Raw genomic sequence first — 21,531 nt, forward strand, 5'->3', positions numbered from 1 at the left:
CTCATTACAAATTTTTCAAGTGTTTCTAACGTTTCTTTTAGTAGTTTGATTAGAGAATTTTTTAAGTTATTAAAATAAGTAAGTCATGGCAATATAACCTAGAGCATGGTTGTTGAAGTTAATAATACTGTAGAGCATATTTGAAAGTTGCTAAGAGAGGTGATCTTAAAAGTTCTCATCACAAGGAAAAACAACTCTGTAACTATGTGTGGTAACCAACGTCAGCTACAGGATTTTTTTGATTCTTCAGTGTGGATTTTGATCTTTTCACAGTTCATTAACTCAGCCTTTCCTTGTTAGATTCTTAAATCATAAACTAGAATTACCACTACAAAATTTTCATGAACTCAGAAGAAAATGATGCCTTTCCATGTATAAAATAAGAATTTTCCATTTCAATGTGAAAAGTCTTATGATCAACTATATGTCAATAAAAATTTTTTTTAACTCTTTGGGGGGCTTCCCTGGTGGCGCAGTGGTTGAGAGTCCACCTGCTGATGCAGGGGACAGGGGTTCATGCCCCGGTCCGGGAAGATCCCACATGCCGCGGAGCGGCTGGGCCCGTGAGCCTTGGCCGCTGAGCCTGCGCGTCCGGAGCCTGTGTTCCACAACGGGAGAGGCCACAACAGTGACAGGCCCGCTTACCACACACACACACAAAAAAACTCTTGGGGGTGTGATGGTCCTGTGGAGGATACGGCTAAATGTTCATGTTAAGTCTTCTCAACCAATTCTAGCTGATAGAAATCGTCTCCATCCTTGTTTGGCCTAGAGATGTTCAGATTTAGTAACACCAGTTGCTTTTTGATTCAGTATCAGTGTGATGTGGAGCCTCCTCGTTGTGTTTCTACCTGCAGAGCGCTGTGATGTCCCATGTGTGCTGTACAGATTCCACGGCAGGCCAAAGAGAATCAGAATGATAGCAGAGGGCGATTAAAAGGATTATTTCTTGTGGTCCACGACTTTATAGCTCCTCCTCTCTCTCACCCAGTGGTGCCGGAGAAACATCCATGAAGAGCGTGCAGAAGTCAGGCGTCTCTGGAGAGATGATCTTAAAGACACATTCCATTTGCAATACACTGTTACTGGGTGCTTGTTTTTGCTGGGGACTGGGTTAGAGTGGTGACCAGTACAGCTCCTCTCGTCCCTCATGGGCCTTCTGAACTAGAGAGTGAGCCCTCTGCTTGTCTCTGTGCTAGAAAGTCAACACTCATACAGCAAAGGATCAGTGAACTCCTGCGAGGTACCAAGCACCGTACTAGGCATTGCAGATATAGAAGTACGTATGAAAGGGTCATTGTCCTCAAGGAATACTTAAAGTATACTGGTGAGGGCTTCCCTGGTGGCGCAGTGGTTGAGAATCCGCCTGCCGATGCAGGGGACGTGGGTTCGTGCCCTGGTCTGGGAAGATCCCACATGCCGCGGAGCGGCTGGGCCCGTGAGCCATGGCCGCTGAGCCTGTGCGTCCGGAGCCTGTGCTCCGCAACAGGAGAGGCCACAACAGTGAGAGGCCCGCGTACCACAAAAAAAAAAAAAAAGGTATACTGGTGAGAACCAGCATAATAGATACTTACTAGAAAGTGTGGTAAGTGTTCATATAGGGGAAGAAGAGAGTGTTGCAGAAGGTGGAGAAGGGAGTAGTGATTTGGACAATTCTTTTTGACACGGAGCAAGATCAGAAAAAAGGGCTGGCCGTGGGAAAGGAGGTTGGAAAAGGGGTGAAGTGGCTTTCTGGGGCCCAGACCAACTCTGGCCAGCTGTGAACAGAGCGGAGAGCGGGGCCACGGGGAAGACTCCGCCTTGGGCAGGACTTGCTCCTGCCGCCGCTGTCTTCCGGGACCTTGCCCGCATCTGTCAGCTGCCTGTGATGTGCTCCCACCCCCACTGAGCTGAGAAATGAGTTTGGGGGCCAAATTCCCCAGTCAAAAGTTCATTAATCTCATCCAGTGGCTGCTTATATTTTTTTCAGTCTTCCTCCCCCTGAGCAAGAATACCTACGGTTTGTTCAGCTGTCACTCTGGATTCTTCTGTCTAACATGCTCCTCGCGAGAGCCTCTCTCTCTTTTATCTCAGGGCCTTGTCTGAAGTTGCGTTTAGCTCCATGAGCATCTGCAAAGCCTGGAGCCAGGGGTTCCAGTCTGAGGAAAGTTCCCCTCACAGATCTCACGTTAGGGAAGCCAAGCCAAGGGCTTGGAACACAAATGGCAACAGCACACTGCCACTTCCCTTTATCCTAGAGGACAGAGCTGCTGGAATAGGGATGGGGAGGGTGGTGATAAACTAAGCTCTTTGGTATTTGAAGTGTTCTGAGATAGGAAATATATGCAATGTGGATTAACTTTCATCCTACTTACACTGGATACTTTTCATGTATGCGTTCTCCAGGTACATGACAAGAAGGTGACAGAAACAGCTACAAGTGGACTTCATTTCAAATACCTTCTTGGACAGTGACAGGAATGCAAAGCCCACCTTCACAAGCTTTGTCAACAGAGTTATATTAATCTTTTCAAATGATCTAGATTTTCCATTAGCCCTTTTAAATAATGTTACATTAACTGGGAGCATCAGAAGAAAGGGAGTCTAGGAGTATTTGTATTTGGGTGTCTGAGTTACTAAGGCAGACAATACCACCTTCAGAATGCAAAATGCTTAGAATCTTAAAAGACTTAAAAATAAAGCAAGGACATATGGAAGCAACAGCAGGTCTTATGCTCAGACTGGGAATCAGTGCAGACCACGGGGCGTCTGGAGCGTCTCCCAGCTCTGTCAGGCTCCCTCTGCTGTCCACGGGGGTGATTCCTCTAAAGGCAAGGAGGGGTGGGAGTCCTCTCCCTTGTACTTTTGTTGAGTAGGGATGGCAAAGCTGTTTCTTTTATCATTTAAACATAGAATAGCTTTAATGAAACGATACAACGTTGGTTGAGTCCCACTACTCTAACCCAATAATTGCTTTTCTGTCTCCAAATTTAATCCATAGCTTGATTCCCACATGTACATTTTTTTTTATGTTGTTGCCCTATTGCATAAGGAATTTTTATGATTTGCTTTTAGGAAAGGAAAAATTCAGCAACATTATTTCAGGGACATTTTCCATGTTGTTAACAAAGGCTTCAGGTTGATCATGTTTAATGATTGAATAATACTCCATTGACCAGATGCTTCATAATATATAAACCAATTCCCTTGCTGTTGGACATTTAGGAAAACTATTATTTTTGGCAGGCTTCTGCTTCTGCAGAACTCCCAGCTGTGTGGGCTGAGATGGAAAAGATGAATCCAGGGCCAAGATTTGATGCTGGGGAGCATGTGGACACGATGCCAAAATTTAGTCCACGGAGCAGAAGTGGGGTTGGGAGCGAATCAGCATTAGATTTCAGGCTAATAGAGAAGGAACTTATTTTCCCACTCCTTCTTGTTTTATTTCTTTATTCCCTTTTATCTCTACTCTGCAATCCTGTTTCTCTCACTCTTCCATAAATAACCATTCCAAAGTGTTTTCCAGAAGCGGCTCTCCAGAGGTCATTTGTAATTCCAGGGAGGGTCAACGGGGCAGACTTTCTGCTGGGCTCCTGCCAGCATGGGGGTGAGGAGTGGGGAGAGCGCAGGGAAATCCCGGGCAGAAGTACCAAGTGGATAAGATTGCTTCTGCTGGAGTTTACCTTCTCACAGATAAGAGACATGGTCTTTACAATCAGCTTTTTCATTAGGGAAGTTAGGCTGAGGTACGGTAATAGGAGCCATCAAACGTCTAGTGACCAAGGACAAATAGTCCACATCTTTGTCTCCTAAAGGTACAAGACTGGTGTTCAGGTCAGTGGATGGCTCTCCTTCATGTGGTCACTTTGCTCTCTTCAACATGTGACCTCTAGGATCTCTGAATATCTCCATCCTGCCCACAAGAAGGGCAAAAGAGAATGAAGGAATATGAATGGGAGGTTGTATAGACCTGGTCTGCAAGTGGAGATATGACACCCGCTCTCATCCCACTGTAGAGAACAGAGCCTCCCCACTTCAGGGGGTCCTGAAAAATGTGATTCCCAAAGACAGAACAGATTTGGGGGCCATTAGTGATATCTGTACAGTTAGTAATACCTGAGACATTTTGGCCTCCCATCTGCCTTTCTTCTTTGTCTTATTTCTCAACTGGTTCAGAATTTTTGCCAAGAAGTGTACTATTTGAGAATCTCTACAAAGACTCCAACAGAAATTATTTTGGCAGTGAACCAGTATTAATGATATGAGTATACTTTCTCAGCGATATTTGTTGGAGTGGAGGAGGAGGGTTGGGGAAAGTTTAAGAAAAAGAGAGATAGAAAGTATTTCTGTGCAGTGGAGTCTATATCAAAGTCATGAGGTCACACTCACCGTGACACCACATTCACTGTCCTCATAGGGACACTTCTTTATCATTCTCAACAATCCACAGATAGACATTTCAGTTGCACGGGTCAGCATGTATTCTTTAGCTAGTAATTTTAAATTCCAAATTTCCTATGCCTTTATATACTTCACATTCATTCATTGAATCATCATTGATTGGGTTCATGAAACAGCTTTTCTTCTAATGCAACTAGTAGTTATAAATAGTCAAAGGATATCAAAGTTTCAAAATAAAATGAATCTGAAATTGTTCGAATTAAAATGAACTATGGCTGATAGAATACTTTTGGAATAGGAGAGGTGATGGAAAAGATTGATAAAATTTTATCATGAAACAGCATCTATTCCAGTGCAACTAGTAGATTCAAAACAGTCAAAGGATATCAAAGTTTCTAAATAAAATAAATTAGAAATTATGAGATTTAAAGATAAATTATGGGTTATATAACTCTTTTAGATTAGAAGAGGTGATTTAAAAAATTGATGCAATAAAATTTGACCCAAAAAATCTAAAAGAGTGCTTGAGTTCTAAAAATAGGTTGGGCAACCAAATGACTTAAAAATAAATACTTCGTTCCTAAAGATTGTTTCACTAATGGTGGGTCACGGAGGACAATCAAGTGGAGCATCCTCTAAGAGCCCAAGAGGGTGTTCGCCAACAGCAGTCTTTAGGAGCCAGGAAGAGAAGAAATTTCTTTTTGTATTTCCCCAATCTGTCCTAGCTGTTTTCCTTGCTGTGGCCCTGTTCTGATTTCTAAGCCCCTTACACTTACTAAGCAGCAATAAGTAGATCCCTTAAGCTCAAACTTGGCAGCTCCATCTGGACTGTGTGACCTCTCCCCCCACAGGCTTCTAGGAATTCTGGGTGTATGAACAGGAGTCATCCCAATGGTCACCTCTTATGAGGGTACCAGGTGTGGGCCAGGCACTGGGTGAACCACTTTACGTGCAGTATTACATTCAGTTTTCTTGGCCTCCCGGAGAGGGAAGCACTAACACTTTTCCCATGTTGCATATTGGTAAAACTGAGGCTCAGTTTACTGAGCTTCCCTGAGGTTACATGGTAAATAGGGATATATCAGGTTTAAGAAGTCAGGGCCATTAATACCTGACCTTGAGCATAAACGGTTATGTACACTGCTTTTTTTTTTTTTTTTACATCTTTATGGGAGTATAATTGCTTTACAATGGTGTGCTAGTTTCTGCTTCATAACAAAGTGAATCAGTTATACATATACATATGTCCTCATATCCCCTCCCTCTTGCGTCTCCCTCCCTCCCACCCTCCCTATCCCACCCCTCTAGGTGGTCAAAAAGCACCAAGCTGATCTCCCCGTGCTATGCAGCTGCTTCCCACTAGCTATCGATTTTACGTTTGGTATACACTGCTTTTTCTTAGGGCCACAAAGCCCTCAAGTTACAGTATGAACACCCTATTCTTTTTTTTATAGAAGTATTGTCTTTGTTTTAAAATCCTCCTTTCCATGTCTCTAAAACCAAATCAAAATCATTTACATGACTGTCTTCTGAGGTCCTTCCTGCCCAAAGTGTCTACCACAAAGACTCAGGATTTGAGTAAGGCACCTAAGCTTTTCACATCTACAAAATGGAGTCTTTTCCATTTTAAATGAAATGTTGTATAATGAGATCACTTCTTAAACGAAACACTTCAATGCAAATGGTTATTGTTTTTGCTATGTGGACAAACCTGGAAACATATAAACTTGTGATGAAAAATTTGATGATGAAAAACAAGCATTTGGGTGAAGAAATACTTCCAAAAACCTTACAGGTCCTCTCATGGGTTTTTTTGGTCCAGTTGTTTATCTACTTATTTACTCATTGCTAGCTTTTTTTTGTTGCTGTTGTTGAGAGTTCCCTGTCCACCGTCTTTCATCTGAGCCTCTGGGATTGTGTATAATCCAACTGGAGAGTGAATTTCAGTTGACAATCAGCAATAAGATTTTGTGGTTTTGGTTCAAAGACTCTTCTATGGGGTGAAATTCTTCTGCAAATGAAAAGCTGCTAATTGGCTAGCAGGGAATTGGACTGGTCTTAGTTTTTATCAAGGCTTAACTCCCCTAGCTGCCGGTATTATACCCTTAGTCTGAAATTGATCACTGTGGTAAATTAAACACACTCCTCTTTTTATCTGAAGTGTTTTAGCCCAATAATTTTAGGTGAAATCCTTGTCATTTTAAAAGTTCAAGAACTCTTCAGGTCCTGGGAAGGATTTGTGGATCCTATTCTGAAAAGGTGAAACAGAAGCCATTTATTACATGCCATTATTAACAAAACAATTTTCACGAGTATTTAGATTGATTGAGAAAAGGTTTGCTGGATTTCCTCAGATATAAATAACTGAACAGGGTTAGAAACAATTGCGAGGTTGACAAATCACAGCTCCCTGTATCTCCAGATCTTTCCTGATCCTTGTGCCTAAACACAAATAAGAAGTGGCAGATTTCTCATAAATAGAACAAACTGCATTCCTTAGTCTGGCCCCAAAGTCATACTTCATGACGAAAGGAATAGCCAAATCTGTGAATAGTGATGTCTCTCTGGGGCTCTTAGTTTCCTATCGTCCCTTGGGACTTGGTTTCCAAAAGAGGTGCCTGCTTTGCATCTCACTTTCTTTAGCTGGATGTTTGTGTGTGAGAGATGTCGTTTGTAGTACCAGTCATACCTCAACCTCCAGCCAAATTCAGCAGTGTTCCCATGGAGACCGTTGACTGAGCAGAGTGTGAATTGAATCATCTAGTTATCCCCAGAGCTTGCTGTGCCCCTGTGGTTGTGAGCCTGGTGGTCTGTACCAAGCCCAACTTCTCCATGATTGGTGCCATCATTAGTTTTCTTCTTTCCCGCCCACAGGTCCCCTGTCCTCACTGCCCACCGAGGGCGTTGTAATCAGTTTTTCACTGACTGCCTGTAACACTGCAATAGCCCCCTTACTGGGTTCCCTGATTCCATTCCTGTCCCCCTACTATCTGTTTTCCACTCGGCATCCAGAGTGATCCTTTGAAAATACAAATCCAATCACGTAAAATGGTGTAGCCACTATGGAAAATGGTATGGCGGTTCCTCAAAAAATTAAACGTAAAATTACCATGTGAAAATGATGTAGAGTCATATTCCTCTAAGGAGATCTTTCTGACCACTCTATGTAAACCACCATCTTTAGCCCTTCTCTTCTTTTACCCTAAGTTTTCTCCTTCATAGTACTTTTCACTTCCTGACATTATTTGGTAGATGTATTTGTCTATTTATTGTATATCCCCCCAACTGGAATGTAGGCTCAGTGAGAACAAAGATGTCTGTCCTAATCATCACTGTGTCAACAGTGCCTGGTCCCAGTGAATATTTATTGAATGAACAATGAATGGATGAATAAATGAAGAGTGAACCACTGTTCCAAGGAAGATGCAGTAATAGTATTGGAGGCTAAAGCAGAGGGCAGATAACTAAGTGTCCAGGCAGAGATAGAAGTGACTGGTGGCTGTGGTCCCTTATACAGCAAGTTCAGCGGTTCAGCATCCTCTGCCTTCCCAGACTCAACCTAGCTTAAGGCCACCTTGGGTGTTTTGGGAGCCTGAGGAGAAGGACTATTATCACCTTCTCTTGTTGCCTGCATTGCCTGACATTCTTCAGTTTACACCTTCCCCTTTGCATCCCTTGTCTGGATCTCTGCCTCTCAGCTTGGATTTCAAAGAATTAAAATCTGAACCTGCCCAATATCACTGATGAACATAGATGCAAAAATCCTCAACAAAATACTAGCAAACAGTATCTGATAGCACATTAAAAGGGATCAAGTGGGCTTTATCCCAGGAATGCAAGGATTCTTCAATATACACAAATCAGGGCTTCCCTGGTGGCGCAGTGGTTGAGAGTCCGCCTGCCGATGCAGGGGACATGGGTTCGTGCCCCGGTCTGGGAGGATCCCACATGCCGCGGAGCGGCTGGGCCCGTGAGCCATGGCCACTGAGCCTGCACGTCCGGAGCCTGTGCTCCGCAACGGGAGAGGCCACAGCAGTGAGAGGCCCGCGTACCACAAAAAAAAAAAAAAAAAAAAAAAATATATATATATATATATATATATATACACAAATCAATCAATGTGATACACCATATTAACAAATTGAAGGAGAAAAACCATATGATCATCTCCATAGAGGCAGAGAAAGCTTTCGACAAAATTCAACACCCATTTATGATAAAAACCCTCCAGAAAGTACGCATAGAGGGAACTTTCCTCAACATAATAAAGGCCATACATGACAAACCCACAGCCAACATCATCCTCAATGGTGAAAAACTGAAACCATTTCCACTAAGATCAGGAACAAGACAAAGTTGCCCACTCTCACCACTATTATTCAACATAGTTTTGGAAGTTTTAGCCACAGCAATCAGAGTAGAAAAAGAAATAAAAGGAATCCAAACCAGAAATGAAGAAGTAAAGCTGTCACTCTTTGAAGATGACATGATACTATACATAGAGAATCCTAAAGATGCTACCAGAAAACTACTAGAGCTAATTGATGAATTTGGTAAAGTAGCAGGATACAAAATTAATGCACAGAAATCTCTTACATTCGTATACACTAATGATGCAAAATCTGAAGGTGAAATTAAGAAAACACTCCCATTTACCATTGCAACAAAAAGAATAAAATATCTAGGAATAAACCTACCTAAGGAGACAAATTATAAGACACTGATGAAAGAAATTAAAGATGATACAAATAGATGGAGAGGTATACCATGTTCTTGGATTGGAAGAATCAACTCTACTACCCAAAGCAATCTACGGATTCAATGCAATCCCTATCAAACTACCACTGGTATTTTTCACAGACTAGATCAAAAAATTTCACAATTTGTATGGAAACACAAAAGACCCTGAATAGCCAAAGCAATCTTGAGAAAAAAAAATGGAGCTGGAGGAATCAGGCTCCCTGACTTCAGACTATACTACAAAGCTACAGTAATCAAGACAGTATGGTACTGGCACAGAAACAGAAATATAGATCAGTGGAACAGGATAGAAAGCCCAGAGATAAACCCACGCACATACGGTCACCTTATCTTTGATAAAGGAGGCAAGAATATACAATGGAGAAAAGACAGCCTCTTCAATAAGTGGTGCTGGGAAAACTGGACAGCTACATGTAAAAGAATGAAATTAGAACACTCCCTAACACCATACACAAAAATAAACTCAAAATGGATTAAAGACCTAAATGTAAGGCCAGACACTATCAAACTCTTAGAGGAAAACATAGGCAGAACACTCTATGACATAAATCACAGCAAGATCCTTTTTGACCCACCTCCTAGAGAAATGGAAATAAAAACAAAAATAAACAATGGGACCTAATGAAACTTAAAAGCTTTTGCACAGCAAAGGAAACCATAAACAAGACGAAAAGACAACCCTCAGAATGGGAGAAAATATTTGCAAATGAAGCAACTGACAAAGGATTAATCTCCAAAATGTACAAGCAGCTCCTGCAGCTCAATATCAAAAAAACAAACAACCCAATCCAAAAATGGGCAGAAGACCTAAATAGACATTCCTCCCAAGAAGATATATAGATTGCCAAACAAACACATGAAAAGATGCTCAACATCACTAGTCATTAGAGAAATGCAAATCAAAACTACAATGAGATATCATCTCACACCAGTCAGAATGTCCATCATCAAAAAATCTACAAGCAGTAAATGCTGGAGAGGGTGTGGAGAAAAGGGAACCCTCTTGCATTGTTGGTGGGAATGTAAATTGATACAGCCACTATGGAGAACAGTATGGAGGTTCCTTAAAAAACTAAAAATAGAACTGCCATACGACCCAGCAATCCCACTACTGGGCATATACCCTGAGAAAACCATAGTTCAAAAAGAGTCCTGTACCAAAATGTTCATTGCAGCTCTATTTACAATAGCCAGGACATGGAAGCAGCCTAAGTGTCCATCGACAGATGAATGGATAAAGAAGATGTGGCACCTATATACAATGGAATATTACTCAGCCATAAAAGGAAATGAAATTGAGTTATTTGTAGTGAGGTGGATGGACCTAGAGTCTGTCATACAGAGTGAAGTAAGTCAGAAAGAGAAAAACAAATACCATATGCTAACACATATATATGGAATCTAAAAACAAAAAAAATGGTCATGAAGAATGTAGGGGCAAGACAAGAATAAAGACGCAGAACTACTAGAGAATGGACTTGAGAATAAGGGGAGGGGGAATGGTAAGCTGGGACAAAGTGAGAGAGTGGCATGGACATATGTACACTACCAAACGTAAGGTAGGTAGCTAGTGGGAAGCAGCTGCATAGCACAGGGAGATCAGCTCAGTGCTTTGTGACCACCTAGCAGGGTGGGATGGGGAGGGTGGGAGGTAGGGAGATGCAAGAGGGGAGGGATATGGGGACATATGCATATGTATAACTGATTCACTTTGTATAAAGCAGAAACTAACACACCATTGTAAAGCAATTATACTCCAATAAAGATGTTAAAAAATTTTTTTTTAAATCGGAGCCTGCCATCTACGCATCTTTGACATAAACAGGCTCAGCTGCTTATAGATGATGGATGCAGTTACCACCACCTTTAGCAGAGATGCTTGCTTTTTCATTAAATTTTATTTGAAACAAGGAGGAATACATATTTATCCTTTGGGCTCTAGCGTTCATAAAGTGTTCGCCTCTCCTCCTGTCTTAGACCCTTGAGGGGCAAGCATGTTCTCAGTTAAAACCTTAACCTTGGCTTTGACCCTTCACCTCTCCCTCCCAGGCCCAAGTGACTCTTCATGAACAGCTGGACTATTTTTTAATACCTCTTTAATACGCAAGAGCTATTCCTATATTAACAGTCACTATCACCTGGAGGAATCTGCCTGCATCCACACCAGAACAGCTGTGATGACCTGTCAACTTTCCCAGGGGTCACTTTAACTTTGTTTTGGTTGTGACATGGGATCAGGGTCTGGGAGTCCTCACTGGGGTTCAGGCTGCTATCCAGCCCAGATACATTTGTACTTGGAAAGCCAATCCCACACGTATGGCTGAGTGGGGGTTGGTTGTTCTGTTTTGTTTTGTTTTTTTCATTTTTTTCCCTTAGATGCTTTTGTTCCATCCCTTAAAGCCACAGACTAGGCTGGGATGCATTTCTCAGGCTCTTCCTAAAATATAATAAGGTGAGTTACCAGATGTGTAAATTGAAAATCCATAAAATTCTGTTTTTAAACTTGAAGGTTATTAGGGTCCCTTTTCAACCAAACTGGGACTGTTTCCTAGGGGAAAAGATGTTTCAGATGAGACCAGAGGAGGAACAGGTTTCATCTGAGTGAAGGATAGTTGGGGAGGGAACACAGTACAGAGGAGAGAAGACAGCACACTGGAGAAATGGCAAGGAGCTCGGCAGAGCTGGCATCTGACGGTGGGGCAGGATTTGTGAGGAAGAGTCTAGAGGAGACGGCAGGGACCAGCCCTTGAGGGCTGGATGATCCACGTGAAGGATTCAGAATTGTATTCTGAAGGCAATGGCAAACAATGGAAGTATTTACAGTTAGAGAGAGCACGACTATTTTTATATTTTAAAAATATCACTCTTGCTGCAGAGGGGACTATGGACCAGAGAGGGGACATTTGAAGGTGGGTGGGAGGTTATAATAGCATAGGGACAAACGAAGGATGTAGCTTGAACAAAAGTATAAAAATTGCAGTGCAGAAAAGTGGATAGATATTTTAGTAGACTTTATTTTTTATCTTATTTATCATTTTTTAAAATTTATTTATTTATTTAGGGCTGTGTTGGGTCTTCGTTTCTGTGCGAGGGCTTTCTCTAGTTGTGGCAAGCGGGGGCCACTCTTCATCGCGGTGCGCAGGCCTCACCATCGCGGCCTCTCTTGTTGCGGAGCACAGGCTCCAGACGCGCAGGCTCAGTAGTTGTGGCTCACGGGCCTACTTGCTCCACAGCATGTGGGATCTTCCCAGACCAGGGCTCGAACCTGTGTCCCCTGCATTGGCAGGCAGATTCTCAACCACTGCGCCACCAGGGAAGCCCTTATTTATCATTTTTAATAGACTTTATTTCTTAGAGCAGTTTTAAGTTTACAGAAAAATTATGCAGAGGTCCACATACTAACCCCTCCCGCTGTGCCTGCACACAGTTTCTCCTACTACTATCTTGCCACGAGTGTGGTACGTTTGTTAAAACTGATACACCAGGACTTCCCTGGTGGCGCAGTGGTTGAGAGTCTGCCTGCCGATGCAGGGGACACGGGTTCGTGCCCTGGTCCGGGAAGATCCCACATGCCGCGGAGCGGCTGGGCCCATGAGCCACGGCCACTGAGCCTGCGTGTCCGGAGCCTGTGCTCCGCAACGGGAGAGGCCACAGCAGTGAGAAGCCCGCGTACCGGAAAAAAAAAAAATACTGATACACCATTACTGACAAATGATTATTACCTAAGGTCCATAGTTCCCATTAGGGCTTACTCTTTGTCTGGTACAGGTCTATAGGTTTTGACAAATGCATAATGTCGTCTATTTACCATTACACTATCCTACAGAATAGTTTCACTGCCCTAAAAATTCACTGTGCTCCACCTAGTTATCCCTTGCTCCCTGCCTGATATCCCTGGAAACCAATGATCTTTGCACTGTCCTACAGTTTCAACTTTCTAGAATGTAATATAGTTGGCATCATACATTACATACTACATCATGTTACATACATTTTTTTCGAGCTGGCTTCTTTCACTTAGCAAGGTTCCCTCATGTCTTTTTGTGGCTTGATCACTCTTTTTTTTTTAATCACTGAGTAATATTCCATTGTATGGATGTATCACTGTTTGTTTATACATTCACCTATTGAAGGACATCTTGGTTGCTTTTAACTTTTGGCAATTATGATCAAAGCTACTATAAACATTCATGTGCAAGTTTTGTGTGACTATGTTTTTAACTCACTTGGATAAATACCTAGGAGTAGAATGGCCAGGTCATATGGTAAGCCTGTGTTTAGCCTTCTAATAATCTAGCAAACGGTCTTCCTAAGTGGCTGTACCATTTTGCTTTTCCACCAGTAATGAATGAGAGTTCCAGTTGCTCCAAATCCTTGCCAGCATTTGCTGTTATCAGTGTTTTGGATTTTAGCCATTTTACTAGGTGTGTAGTGGTATCTCATCGTATCAATTTGCAATTCCCTAATGACATATGGTGTTGAACATCTTTTCATATGCTTATTTGCCATCTGTATATCTTCTTTGGTGAGATATCTTTTCAGATATTTTGCTCAGTTTTAAATTGGGTGTTTTCTTACTGTGAGTTTTTAACGTTCTTTTTATTTTAGATTCTAGTACTTCATTAGGTATATGTTTTACAAAAATTTTCTCCCAGACTCTGGATTATATTTTCATTCTCTTAACAGTGCCTTTTGCAGAGCACATTTTAATTTTAAAGAAGTCCAGCTTATCAATTTTTTCCTTAATAGATCATGTTTTTGCTGTATCTAAAAAGTCATCCCCAAACCCAAAGTCATCTAGATTTTCTTCTTTGCTGTCTTGCAGAAGTTGCATAGTTTTGTGGTTTACATTCAGGTCTATGATCCACTTTTAGTTAATATTGATATTTTTGTGAAAGATGTAAGGTCTTGTTTAGATTCATTTTCTTGCATGTGGATGTCCAGTTGTTCCAGCACTGGACAGCACTCTTTGTTGTACCAGCACTATTTGTTCAAAGAACAATCCTTTCTTCATTGAATTGCATTTGCTTTTTGGTCAAAGATCAGTTGACTATATTTGTGTGGGCCTATATCTGTGCTCTCGATTCTGTTTCATGGATCTTTTTACCTGTTCTTTCACCAATATCATACTGTCTTGATTATTGTAGCTTTATAGTAAGTTAGGTAATGTCATCCTCTGACTTTGTTCTTCTCCTTCAATATTGTGTTGACTACTCTGGGTCTATTACCTTCCCATGCAAACTTTAGAGTCAATTTGTTAATCTCCACAAAATAACTCATTGGGATTTTGATTGAAGTTTCATTAAATCTATAGATCAGGCTGAGAGGAACTGACATCTTAATAATACTGAGTTTTCCTGTGCATGAACATGGAATATCTCTTCATTCACTTAGATCTTCTGTGAATCCTTGATCAGAATTTTATAGTTATCTTCATATAGAATTATATATATATATTGTTAGATTTATGACTAAATATTTTACTTTTGGAGGGTGCTGATGTAAATGGTGTTGTGTTTTTAATTTCAAATTCCAGTTGTTCATTACTGTTATATAGGAAAACAATTCACTTTTGTATGTTAACCATTAAGTAGATGTTAGCTATAGTGTTGTCATAAATTTTTCCTATCAAGTTGAGAAAATTCTCCTCTATTCATAGTGTGCTGAAAGTTTTTTTTATCATGAATGAGTGTTAGATTTTATCAAATGAGATAGAGGATTTTTTCTGTATCTATTGATACCATCATATGATTTTTCTTCTTTAGCCTGATTGATGGATTACATTAGTTGATTTTTGAATGTGTACCTGGGATAAATCTTATTTGGTCACGGTGTATGATCTTTTTACACAGTTTTGTATTCAATTGCTAATACTTTCTTGAGGATTTTTGCATCCATGTTAATGAGAGATATTGGGCTGTAATTTTCTTTTTCTGTAACTTGTTTGTCTGGTTTTGCTATTAGAACAACGTCGGCCTCATAAAATTGATTAGGAAGTATTCTCTCTGCTTCCATTTTCTGGAACATGTTGCCAAGAATTGGTATTAATTTTTCCTTTAAGTGTTTCGTAGAATTCAACAGTGAGACCATCTGGGCCTGGTGTGTTCTGCTTTGGGAGATTATTAATTATTGATTCAATTTTTCTAATAGATATAGGCCTATTGACTGTATCTATTTCTCCTTATGTGGGTTCTGGTACACCATACCTTTCAAGAGCTTGGCCTATTTCATCTAGGTTATCAAATTTGTGGGAATAGAGTTGTGTATAATACTTTATTATTCTTTTTTCCCTTTTATTATCATTTTAATATCCATGGAATCAGTATTCTTTCATTTGTGATAATAGTAATTTGTGTCTTCTATTTTTTATTCTTAGTTAGCCTAGCTAGAGGTTCATCAATTTTATTGATCTTTTCAAGAAAAGCTTTTGGTTTTACTGATGTCCTCTATTAATTTCCTATTTTCAATTTTATTGATTTTTGTTCCATTTTTATTCTTTCTTTAATTCTGTTTAATTTGAATTTAATTTGCTTTTTTTTTTCTAGTTTCCCAAAGTAGAAGCTTAGATTACTAAGTTTAGCTCTGTCTTCTTTTCTGATATATGCTTTAATTTCCTTCTAAGTACGGCTTTTGCTACATTCCACAAGCTTTTATGTTTTACTTTGATTTTCAATTAGTTCAAAATATTTTAAAGTTTCTCTTGAAACTTTTTCTTTGACCCATGTGTTATTTAAAATTGTGTTGTTTAATTTCCAAATATTTGGGGATTTTCCAGCCACCTTTCTGTTACTGATTTCTAAATTAATCCCAATATGGTCTGAGAACATAATTTGTATGATTTCTGCTCTTTCAAAATTGTTAAGGCATATTTTGTGGCCAGGAACGTGGTCTACTTTGGTGGATGTTCCATGTGACCCTGAGAAGAATGTGTATTCTACTGTTGTTAGATGAAGTATTCTAAAAATGTCAATTAGATTCAGTTGATTGATGTGCTATTCAGTTCAACTGTATACTTGCTGATTTTCTGTCTGTGGGATCTTGTAATTACTGACAGAAAGAAGATACGTTTTAAAAAATACATGTCATTTGGATTTTAGCCATTCTAATAAGTGTGTAGCGATATCTCATTGTTGTTTTTATTTATTGTTTCATCTCAAAACAATCTCAAACTTTCAGAAAATTTCCAAATACAGTACAAAGATTTTTTTCCTCTCCTGAATTACTTGAGAATAAGTTACTTATCTAATGTTCCACCATCTTTGTACACTTTAGGGTGTATTTCCTACAAACAAAGACATTTTCCAACATTAACCCAATGCAACCATATACAGCAGCCTCTCAGGCCGTCTCAGTCAACAGTGCTAATGGATATACATACACATATGCCTGTAGGTGTATACATTACATCTATATTTATTTATTTATATACCTCTATATATCTCTATCTCTATTTATGTCTATCTATATATCTATATTAAAAATCTTAAATTCACACCTGAACCTCCAATTCCTAGTCCAACACAACAGGGTTCAATCTAGTTTTCTCCCTTTCCATTCTAGCACTCCCTGCTGTTCTCATCCCACCCTGGCTCTGATACCCTGGGCCACTGCAGCTCCCTGTCACCCGTACATTGATGTTGATGCCTGCCTTCCTTGGTCCCACCTAATGGTTTTGGTACTGAATACTCAGGAAAAGAAGGGGAGGGAAGGGCTTCCCTGGTGGCACAGTGGTTGAGAGTCCGCCTGCTGATGCGGGGGACACGGGTTCATGCTCCGGCCCGGGAAGATCCCACATGCCATGAAGCGGCTATGCCTGTGAGCCATGGCCACTGAGCCTGCGCGTCCGGAGCCTGTGCTCTGCAACGGGAGAGGCCACAACAGTGAGAGGCCCGCGTACAGCAAAAAAAAAAAAAAAAGAAAGAAAGAAGAAGGGGAGGGAAGAACAGGGGGAGATGTAGAGAAAGGAATGAACAGATGTGGCAGAGACTTAGGAGACAGAATAAATAGGACTTGATGACTAATCTGATGTGGAGGTGGAGGAGAAGCAGGAGTCACAGGTGATGCTCAGGGATGATTCAGGTAGAGAACAGAAACAGGCTTGTGGAATGTGTGGGAGTGGGATGGACGTGGTGGAAATGCAGCTTGAGAGAGAAATGTGGCTTCCAGTATCGATTTGGTGTTCATGAGATTATATATAATATTTAACGACATGGAGGGAATTCCCTGTAGTTCCCTGTAGTCCAGTGGTTAGCATTCAGCCCTTTCACTGCCATGGTCCGGGTTCAATCCCTGGTTGGGGAACTAAGATCCCACAGCATGGCCAAAAAACAAACAAACAAAGCAAAACAAAAAACAAAAAAAACACAAAATGGGCATGGAAGCAGATGGTACTTCCCCAGGAACATATATGTCCATTAAAAGAGAAGAAATCCTAGAGAAGAAGTCTGTAGAGAACTCTAAGAAGTGGGCAGAGAATAAGAGTGAGCTATGACAGAGAAGGAGCAGCTTGCAGAGTGTCAGAGAAGGCCAGGGAAGGAGGTCGGCTGAGGCAGATGTTGTCAACAATTCAAGTAAGATGAGGACAGAAACATGCCTCCTGGGTTCAGCCATGGCGTGAGTTAGTGACTACCACCGTCAGTCAAGTAGGTGGGAGTGGTGATGGTAGGGACAGTTGACTGAAGAGGGAATGCCAGTTTAGAAAGTGTAGAAAGTAAGTAGCAACGGTCTCAGGAAATTTGTGAATCAGCAAAGAAAAATAAAAAGTCTAAGTGGGTGGGGGGACAGACAGTCAATATTGATGAGAGAATTATGCAAGTTAAAATACTGTTGGAAGGTATTGAAAACCCAGGGATGAGGGGAAGTAAATGCTGTAGGTCTCTGATGAGGCTAAAGGTCAGTCACTGTCGTACTTGAGGGAGAACAAACATCACCTAGAAAACTTAAAACATGCACAGTTCTTTGATGCTGAACCTAGAGATTCTGATTTTGAAGGTTTGGACTGAGACTTCTGTACCTTGTCAAGCCTTCCATGCCTAGGTGATAATGATGCTGGTATTTCACAGATGATACTTAGAGAAACAAGAGAAGAAAAAAGGATGGAAAGCACCATGGTGGGATTCTCTGGGGACGGAAAAAGAGATGTTTCATCCATTATAACAGGAGCAGGTGTCGGCACGTGTGTTGTCTGGAGATAGAAAGTTTAGTAGTTCTTGTCTGGTGTGTTCTGTTTTCTCTATGAATGAAATAGGGGGTGCATTTTCCCTTGAGAATGAGGGGTCAAGAAGTTTGAAGAGAGTGGAAAAGATTGGAAATACGTAGCATGGAGAATGGGAAATTTTGTATGAGTGAAATAAAGAGGGATTTCTGAGAAGTTTGAGAACTGAGATGAGGTTTATAAATTATGAATTTATAGTGGCAATCGTCTGCAGTGTTTTTCACTTATCTCTGAGTCCAGTATCCCAGTGTGAGCACTGAGAAAATGGTGAGCTGGATTGATCTAGGGTTTGTGTTTTGTCAAGTATGAAAAATAGAAAGATAATGCAGAAAGGAATTGCATTTAGTCCCAACAAAATTGTTGAGATGATGAAATCCAAAATGAACAAGAGAAGTTAAAGACAGGACTCTAATGAGACAAAGCGAGATGGGACAAGGAGCAGAGGTCTCAGAGGAGCCCCGCGTGGACGGACAGAGCTTTGTGGCCACTGGGGGGAATTCCTGATGGAAAGATTTCCATTTCTGTTGTGTTGGGCGAAGCTAAACTGTGTAGGTTGTGGTCATGGGAGTGGAATAATAATGTAGAGTGGAGGCAAAGGTCACTAGAGATGAAAGAGGTCAAGGAAGGTAAATGCCAGGCCTTTCTTTGGTGGGTTCTCTCCAACAGCTTTACCTTTCTAGCACACTAGAAAGGGCCAAATTACGCATGTATTATTTTTGTCTGAATGTGCATTTAAATCAATGCATTACTTCTGTAAAGGAAGAACCTATCCAGAGTGAGCTCTAATGACAGAATGTCTTTGTGACTTCAAGGAACTCAGAGGCTCAGAAATCAGATCACTTACCTTACTCTGCTTAAGGGAAAAGCAGCTTAGCTAATAGGTACTAATTAAATCAGTATCACTCTTTTCCTTATTGTGAGTAACTTAAAAATGGCCCTATAACTGTGCTTTTATAAGTATGGTCATCAGAGCCCTGCATTAAAATCACATGGGGGTGAGAGTTCAAAATGCATACTCCTGGGGTCCACACTAGACCTATTAGTACAGTTGACTAGAGTGGGGAGCTGAGTTGGGTGGAGCTGGAATCCGTATTTTAACTAGATCTTCAAAAGACTCTCATGCACAACACTACACGTAGACATACACATGTGCTTCCTGTGTGCGAGAAGCATGTAAGTCTGCTGTTGATGCACAGGATTCATGTCCAGACCCACATTCTCTGAAGTGTGCCCTCTCTGTGCTTCACTGGAACCCATTTTCATTCTAGCAACTCTAGCTCCCTTTCTTACATAAATGCTAATACAGAGAATAGAGACAGCAGTAAAGTGCCTCCCTGCTTATTACTCTAAGGGATACAGAATATTCTCCAGGGGATTTTAAGCAAATTTTTTTTTTGCGGTACGCGGGCCTCTCACTGTTGTGGCCTCTCCCGTTGCGGAGCACAGGCTCTGGACGCGCAGGCTCAGCGGCCATGGCTCACAGGCCCAGCTGCTCTGCGGCATGTGGGATCTTCCCGGCCCGGGGCACGAACCCGTGTCCCCTGAATCGGCAGGCGGACTCTCAACCACTGCGCCCCCAGGGAAGCCCTAAGCAAATATTTTTTTTACAGATTTTACCTTTGGGCGAATTACAGAGCTTGCCTCCATGATACCTACCGCCAGTGAGGAGGGCACAATCTTTGAACCCTTAAAAAATAAATATCACATTCACTGATTTTTTTAATGAAGCTGTATGTTAGTCCAGGGTGAAATGGTGAAGAAGAATTTCAGGTTTCCAAATGTCAAAGAAAGGACAACACCACAGCCTGCTTTAAGAAGAAACCAAATGTTCTAATTAACATTTTTATCTTTGACATTTCCTGACTGCCTTTATATGTCCCTGGGGCTATTTTTGTAGTTTAACTTTTAAAAATAAAAATCCCATATTCACTCTAACCCCCAGTTTTATAGGCAGTTAATCTCACATAGTTCATCTGCTCTGTTGATTTACATTGCTAATGCCACTTAAGGAAGGTAATCAGGATGCTTACAACATTTTGGTCTGTTTAGTTTAATGCAACAGTCGTCTGAGATAAAAGTACCAGTTATTCTGTTCCAATAACAAACTCAATAAATTTTTTTGTTGGGGTTAATGTGTTCTCTTATTTCAGTTTTCCTTCACACTTTGTCTTCATTTCCAAAAAGCATCACATTTATTCCTATGCTTCGTTTCCTTTTCAGCATTTGGATACAGCCATTGACACCTATCAGGTTCTCAAGAACTTATTTGAAAGTTCTCCAGCTCCCCTTGCCCCTGGTATTTTTAAAAGGATTCATAAAAAGCCTGAGAAGATGGAATTATAGCAAGTTTACATTCTGCAGCTGGTTTGCACATCACAGAGCAAGTTGTGCTGTGATATTAAAAGAAAAAGAAGGAGGAAGGAATAAAATGGCCATTTATTGAGCAATACTTTATGCCAGAATATGTGCTAAATGTGTTATATCTTCTTTCATTTAATCCTCACCAAAATTTTGGCAGTTGGGATTATGATTACTATTTTTACAGATTAAGAAATAGGTAAGGCTCCAAGAGGTAATGTAACTCACTCAAGTTCTCCTTTTTCCTCATGTATCCCCCAAACCATTTATATTTTCAATATCTTTATCTTTCCCAGATCCTTTCCCTTATTATATAACATGTTAACAATCTCAGAACCTAAAAAACCAAATCTTCCTTTGACTGTAACTCTGTAGCATTTGTTTTCTTCACAGCCAACATCTGGAGGGAGCTGTCTATGTTCTTTGTTTTTGCTCCTTCACATCTTAACTGGAAACAATCTGGCTTCAACTTCAACCTTCTAATAATTAAGCACGGGCATTAGCACAAAAGCATCGTCCACTCTGGTCCTCACCTGGCATGCAACATTCAGTGCTGACTATGTTTGACTCACTAGCAGGGTTGTTAACCAGATTAAAAGAGTTAATTCAAGAAATTCAGAAGTGTTCATGGCACATAGGAAATGGCATTGTTTGTATTATATGTATTATATATTTTATATATTATATATATATTATATATATATTAATATATTATATATATTATATATTTTTATATATTTTATATGTGTATTATATATATATTATATATGTATATATATATATATATATATTTTTTTTTTTTTTTCCTCCTGCATGTT

General features: G+C 40.6%; 1 protein-coding gene across 7 annotated transcripts in view; it reads left to right on the forward strand.

Annotated features, from left to right (window-relative positions):
- The window catches only part of FUT10 (fucosyltransferase 10), a 259,867-nt gene that overhangs the window by 148,936 nt on the left and 89,400 nt on the right, over nt 1-21,531 (forward strand). The window lies entirely within an intron of this gene.

The sequence above is a fragment of the Mesoplodon mirus genome (assembly GCF_964341445.2).
Source record: "Mesoplodon mirus genome assembly, chromosome: 20".
In the NCBI taxonomy this organism is placed as follows: Eukaryota; Metazoa; Chordata; class Mammalia; order Artiodactyla; family Ziphiidae; genus Mesoplodon; species Mesoplodon mirus.